Source organism: Penaeus vannamei, chromosome 2, assembly GCF_042767895.1.
Source record: "Penaeus vannamei isolate JL-2024 chromosome 2, ASM4276789v1, whole genome shotgun sequence".
In the NCBI taxonomy this organism is placed as follows: domain Eukaryota; kingdom Metazoa; phylum Arthropoda; class Malacostraca; order Decapoda; family Penaeidae; genus Penaeus; species Penaeus vannamei.
Window position 1 is genome coordinate 6,917,267 of NC_091550.1, and position 7,500 is coordinate 6,924,766.

The window sequence follows — 7,500 nt, forward strand, 5'->3', positions numbered from 1 at the left end:
GTGTATATATGAGAGAGAGAGACAGAGAAAGAGAGAAAAAGAGAAGGAAAGAAAGAGCGAGAGAGATGAGAGAGAGAGAGAGAGAGAGAGAGAGAGAGAGAGAGAGAGAGAGAGAGAGAGAGAGAGAGAGAGAGAGAGAGAGAGAAAGAAAGAAAGAGAGAAAGAAAGAAAGAAAGAAAGAAAGAAAGAGAGAGAGAGAGAGAAAGATAGAGAGAGAGAAAGAAAGAGAGAGAGAGAGACACCAACATTCTCCTCGAATCTCCAGAAGACAAAAATTCGTTCCGTAAAGAAGCGCGAGTGAAGGAGCGATCAGAGGACAATGATGCAAAGCAACGGGGGCATTATGGGCGAAAGTTTCCCTGAGCGGCGTCGGCGTTTCCACCTTGTCGCTTAGCACTTTCTTCCATCCCCCAAGAGCTGATGTGAATGTCCGGCCGCGACAAGAAATTGATTCTTTCTGGAGGTGACGGAATGTGCGCTAAAAGGGCGAGGGGGTGACGCGGAGGGTGACGGACAGGGGGGTGGGGGGCGAAGGGGGTATGGTTCTAGGGTGACAAGGGGGGTTCTAGGGTGACGGCGGGGAGTGGGAGGGCGTTAAGAGAGAAGCGGAGGGTGACGGAGAGGGTGGGGGGTCCTAGAGTGACGCAGTGGGTAACGGAGAGGGGGGGTCCTAGAGTGACGAGGGGCGAGAGGGGGTCCTAGAGTGAGGGGGCGGAGAGGGGGGGGGGTCCTAGGGTGACGGGGGGCGGCGAAGAGGGTGTCTAGAGTGACGGGGGGCGGCGAAGAGGGGGGGGGGGGGGTTGTTCTAGGGTGACGGGGAAAGGGGGGTGGTTCTAGGGTGACGGGGGGGAGGGGGGGACGTTAAGAGAGACGCGAAGGGTGACGCAGAGGAGGGAGTGGGGGGGGGTGTTCGAGGGTGACGGAGGGTTAGGAAAGAAAGGGTGTTGGTGTGACGGAGGATTCGGCCATTTTTTCAAGGGAGAAATAAAGGGTGAAGGGTGACGGGGGGGGGGGGTTACGGGAGACAGAAAGGGTGTTATTGTGACGAAGAAAAGGTTGAAGGGTGACGGTGTGACACAGAGGGTGACGAAGAAGGATGTTCTCAAGTGACGGGGGGTTAAGGGAGACAGAAAGGGTGTTGGTGTGACAGAGAAAAGGTTGAAGGGTGACGGTGTGACGCAGAGGGTGACGAAGAAGGATGTTCTCAAGTGACTCGGGTTAAGGGAGACAGAAAGGGTGTTCATGTGACGGAGAGTTCAGGCAGGGCTTTTAAGGGAGGGTTCGGGCAGGGTTTTTAAGGGAGAAGAAAAGGGCGAAGGGTGACGGAAAGATGTTCTAAGGTGACGGAGAGGTAGGGAAGGGGGCTTTAAGGCAGGACGAAAAGGTGACGGGAGAAAAGTCTCCTAAAGTGACAAAAAAGGATTCTTAAAGAAGGGAGAAAGGCTGCAAGTGTGAAAGAAAGCCTGAGTTTTAGGGATAAAAGATACAGGGTGAGGCAAAAGAATGTGGCAAACGCACATCAAACACAGGGTGACAAAGAACGCGACTTCAGAGTGACGGCAAGTGTTGCAGGATGACACAAAGGCCAAACAAAGGAATAACAAAGGGTGAAAGGGTGACAAAATAGACTTCTCTGGGGAAAGGATGTCGTATTAAGCCAAAGAAAAAATTGTAGAATAACGGAAATATTATTCTACACCAACAGATAAGGATATTCTTAAGGGTAGGGCAGGAAAGGATTTTTTTTTTTAGGATGTAGAGTGTAGAGCGGAATTATAAAACACTTGATGAGTAATATTTAGAGCGTCGTGGCGTAGGATTTGAGGATGGAAAATTATGAAATTTCATAACATATAATGTCTTCTTGTTATGAAAAATTTGATAAGTTATATTTAGAATATCATGACGTAGAATTAGAGAATGTAGAATTAAGAAAGAAATGATAAAGAATATAGTGTCTTATCGTAGAATTAAAGAAATGTAGAATTATGAAACATTGATAAGTTATATTTAGAATATCGTGACGTAGAATTAGAGAATGCAGAAAGAAAATGATAAAGAATATAGTGACTTTGCGTAGAATTGGAGAAATGAAGAATTATGAAACATTTGATAAGTTATATTTAGGATATCGTGACGTAGAATTAGAGAATGTAGAATTAAGAAAGAAATGATAAAGAATATAGTGTCTTAGCGTAGAATTGGAGAAATGAAGAATTATGAAACATTTGATTAGTTATATTTAGAATATCATGACGTAGAATTAGAGAATGTAGAATTAAGAAAGAAATTATAAAGAATATAGTGTCTTAGCGTAGAATTGGAGAAATGAAGAATTATGAAATATTTGATAAGTTATATTTAGAATATCGTGACGTAGAATTAGAGAATGTAGAATTAAGAAAGAAATGATAAAGAATATAGTGTCTTATCGTAGAATTAAAGAAATGTAGAATTATGAAACATCTGATAAAGTAATAGACAGTGTCTTAGCGTGGAATACGAGAAATGTAAAAATAATATATGACTCTTGATAAGAATATAAAAAGAATCGTAGAGAAATTATGAAACATTTAATACATAATATTAAGTATTGAGGTGTAGAAATTGAGAATGTACAATTATGGAACATATGATAAATGATATAAAGGGTAGAATTAGAGAATATGGAATTATGAAATAAATGATAAATCACATAAAAAGTACCTTAGCGAGGAAATAGAGAATAGAGAATTATCAAACTTAATAAGTAATATAAAGAGTATCTTTGTGTAGTACTATAGTGGTAAAAGATACAGGGTGAGGCAAAAGAATGTTGCAAACGTACATCAAACAGGGTGACAAAGGCTATTATTATCGAAGAAAGTATATATTAAAAAAGGAATTCATCACCAACTTAATATTGAAGAGCAAAGAAAAATAATAAAAAATAGTGTTAGATCATGAAATAATAACGTTCAAGTTATATATAAAAAGTATATATATAAAAAAAGATAATAAGTACCAGCTTAATTTTGAAACGGAAAAGATGATATTCATCACAAAAAGTATATATATATATATATATAAAAAAGACAATTGGCTTAATTTCGTAACGGTAAAAATAGGAAAATATTTAATACCAAAAAACATAATATACATAAAACAAGAAAACAACTTAATACTAAAATGTCATAGAGAGAAAGAAAAAACAAACAACAAAAAAACATAGCACTAAAAGTAACCGATAACAGAAAAAAAAAGAAAACAACTAAAATATCATAGAAAATAAAGCTTTAGATCAGTAGATAATGATGTTCAAGCTTGAAGCTGGACACATCGGCGCAAACTGGATGGGTCATGGTGGCGGTCGCAGCATGGGGGTGGGGGGTGGGGGGAGGGAGGGAAGGGGAGGAGGAGGAGGAAGGGGAGGGGGTGGGGAGGGGAGAGGGGGAGGAGGAAGGGGAGGGTGGTGGGGGAGGAAGGGGAGGGTGTGGGGGGAGGGAGGGAGGAGGAATGGGAGGAAGGTGTGGGGGAGGGGGAGGGAGGAGGAGGGGGGGAAGGAGGAGGGAGGAAGAGGGGGTGGAGGGAGGGAGGAAGGGGAGGGTGGGGGGGAGGGAAAGGGAGGGTGTGGAGGAGGGAGGAAGGGGAGGGTGTGGGGGAGGGAGGAAGGAAGGAAGGAGGAAGGAAGAGAGGGGAGAGGAAGGGGAGGGGGAGGGGGATTTTGTCTGCCGGTCGAAATTTGCTTGTTCGTTCCGGAATTTTCCGCAATGTTCTGTTTCGTATTCTGTTGCTTGGTTATTGCTATTTATTTGTGTTTTTCGTATGTGAAGTATGGATGCATATAAATTGGTCTCTTTCTTTCTCTTTCTCTTTGTCTCTCTCCCTCTCCCCCTCTCGTGTGTGTGTGTATATACATACATACATACATACATACATATATATATATATATATATATATATATATATATATATATATATATATATATATATATATATATATATAATGTATATATATATAAATATATAAATATATATCTAAATATATATATATAATATATATATATATATATATATAATATATATATATATATATATATATATATATAAATATACATATATATATATATATATATATATATATATATATATATATATAATATACATATATATATATATATATATATATATATATATAAATAAATAAATAAATAAATAAATATATATATATATATATATATATATATATATATATATATATATATATATATATATACATACAAAAGACAACCCCGTTACAGAGTGATAACTGAAATCAGAAATTGGTCGCGGCTTCTCCCAGATTTCCGTCGCTCGTTTCACGAATTCGAAAGACAATGTCGTCAACACTGTGATCACAGAAATCTGAAATCTGTCGCGGTTACCCACAGATTTCAGTCGCTCATTTCACCAATTCAATAAAAAAAACAATCCCATTTCTGAAATCTGAAATCTGTCCCGATTCCCCCTCAGATAACAGTCGCTAATTTCACCAATAAAAAAAAATCCTGAAATCTGTCGGTTCCCCTCAGATTTCAGTCGCGTATTAAAAGAAAAGAAAGAAAGAAAAAAAATCCCATTCCTGAAATCTGAAATCTGTCCCGATTCCGCCTCAGATTTCAGTCGCTCATTTCACCAATTAAAAAAATAATAATTCCTGAAATCTGTCGGTTCCCTTCAGATTTCAGTCGCATATTTCACACACACACACACACACACAAAAAAAAAAAAATCCTGAAATCTGAAATCTGTTCCGATTCCCCCCTCAGATTTCATCCGCATTTCACTTGTCCTTTCGACGTAGGATATGACTCGGTTCTCGCCGCGTGGTTTGGCAGACCGGTCGTAAATCAATTAAATCTGAGACGTGTTTGATACATCTGGGCGTGTGTTGACTACGTGTGGGAGGGGGGAGGGAGGGGAGGGGGGGAGGGGTTGGTGTTTGTTTGTGTGTGGGGGGAGGATGTGTGTGTGTGTGTGTGTGTGTGTGTGTGTGTGTGTGTGTGTGTGTGTGTGTGTGTGTGTGTGTGTGTGTGTGTGTGTGTGTGCGTCTGTCTGTATGTGTGTGTGTGTGTGTGTGTGTGTGTGTGTGTGTGTGTGTGTGTGCGTGTGTGTGAATGTGTTTGTGTGTGTGTGTGTGTGTGTGCATGTATGTGTGTGCGCGCGCGTGTGTTCGTGTTTGCCTGTGTGCGTATGCATTCCGTGAACCAACATCAACATTCACCATCTTATGAATACCCCCTCCCCCTCCTCCTCCCCCCTGCCCAACACACCCCTTTGCCCCTCCCTCCCCTATCCTACCCCGCCTACCCCCTCCCCCTCTCCCCCCCACCACACCCAAGCCCGGTTCCCACAAACCAGTGAATAATAAAGTAATTGCCTCAACACTCCCCCAGTCTCTCTGAGGGGAGGGCGGGAGGAGGAGAGGGAGGGAGAGGGGGAGGGTGATGATGAGAGGGAGAGGGGAGGGTGATGATGAGAGGGAGAAAGGAGGCGAGGGGAGGGAGAGGGAGAGGGGAGGGAGGGAGAGGGGGAGGGTGATGATGAGAGGGCAAGGGGGGGCGATGGGAGGGAGGGCGAGGGAGAGGGCACGCCAGGGAGGGAGAGGGAGACGGGAGGAGAGGGAGAGGGAGAGGCGAGGCCAGGGGAGGACAGGGAGAGGGAGACGGAGATGATGACAGGGAGAGGGGAGGAGGAGGAGGGAGGGAGAGGGAGGGTGATGATGAGAGGACGAGGGGAGGGAAGGGGAGGAGAGAAGGGGAAGGGGGCGACTGGGGGAGGGGGGCGGGGCGTGAAGGAGGATGCCGCCCTTCGAAATGTTGACAAACAAGATCTGCCAACACCAGCATCACCTCACGGGCTCTCCCGACGACATAACATTTGGGTTTGGTCTTTGTCTGTCGGGTGAGGGGTGGGGGAGAGGGAGACGGGGAGGGGGGGTAGAGGGAGGTGGTGGTAATGTGACCTCAGGATTGATCTGCACCTGCATATCCTTGCTTTGGCTTGCCTTGTCCTACCTAATGTTGCCTTGCTTTCATTTACATGTCCTTGCTTTGGCTTGCTTTGGCTTGCCTTGTCCTACCTAATGTTGCCTTGCTTTCATTTACATGTCCTGGCTTTGGCTTGCTTTGGCTTGCTTTGGCTTGCCTTGTCCTACCTAATAATGAATTGCTTTCATTTGCATGTCCTTGCTTTGGCTTGCTTTGGCTTGCTTTGGCTTGCCTTGTCCTACCTAGTGTTGAATTGCTTTCACTTGCATGTCCTTGCTTTGGCTTGCTTTGGCTTGCCTTGTCCTACCTAATAATGAATTGCTTTCATTTACATGTCCTAGCTTTGGCTTGCTTTGGCTTGCTTTGGCTTGCCTTGTCCTACCTAGTGTTGAATTGCTTTCACTTGCATGTCCTTGCTTTGGCTTGCCTTGTCCTACCTAGTGTTGAATTGCTTTCACTTGCATGTCCTTGCTTTGGCTTGCCTTGTCCTACCTAATAATGAATTGCTTTCATTTGCATGTCCTTGCTTTGGCTTGTCATGGCTTGCCATGCCCTACCTTATGTTGCCTTGCTTTCATTTGCATGTCATTGCCTGAGCTTGCCCTTGTTTTGTATTTCTTTTTACCTTGTCTTGCTTTGTCTCGCTCTGCCATGCTTGCCTGCTTGCTTCTGGTACGCCGCTAAGTGCTAACATGCAGTATTGATCTTGCACCAGACACTTAAGGATACTGGACAATTTTTCTCGCCTCTTTTTTTCCATTTTGGTTTTTGAATATATATTTTGGCTTACTTACTTTTTTACTTGTCTTTTTCTAGGGTTATATTGTCTCCGTCTCTTTTTTTTTTTCTTCTCTCGTCTGTGTTTTCACTTTTCTTTTTTCCCTCTTTTCTTTTGTGGAATCAATTCTCTCTTGTTAATACTCCCATCTCTATTTTTTTCTAAATTTTCAAATGTTCTCTTCGTGTTCATTTACTACGAAATGCTTTACGTTTTCACACATCCATAGACTCGTTCCAGCAAAGGATATTTTCCATAGATTCATATTAATTCCATATCCTCTTTATCATTATTAACTTTATTCTATTTCGGGATCGTTTTTTTTATTGCATTTAATCAAGTTCTTTTTCCATCTTTCCATTGTAAACCGTTTGTCAAAACCTCCTTTTCCCTCCAATCAAAATGTTTATATTCATAATCACTGTACTTTTCCCCCTTTCTCCCCCCCCCCCCCCTACAGTCGAATCTGATTCTGCCGAGTGCTAGAATCCACAAGAAAGGGTTTCTGTTGTATTGTTTTCAACTTGGACTATCACCCTCCCGTTCTATGAATTCTAATATCTCCATTCCCAAATCCTGCGTCGACATTCATCATATTGTCTTCATCTTGTCCTGTCACAATAGAATCCATTTTGTCCTTCCATAACAGTCTTCCATCTCTCCTTTTCATAGTGCACCATTGCCTAATTATGTCCTTTCCCAAGTCTTTCATAG

The 7,500-nt window shown here is 42.6% G+C and overlaps 1 protein-coding gene across 8 annotated transcripts in view; it reads right to left on the reverse strand.

Annotated features, from left to right (window-relative positions):
* Nucleotides 1-7,500, reverse strand: part of LOC113828366 (glycoprotein 3-alpha-L-fucosyltransferase A) — a 194,470-nt gene that overhangs the window by 45,621 nt on the left and 141,349 nt on the right. The window lies entirely within an intron of this gene.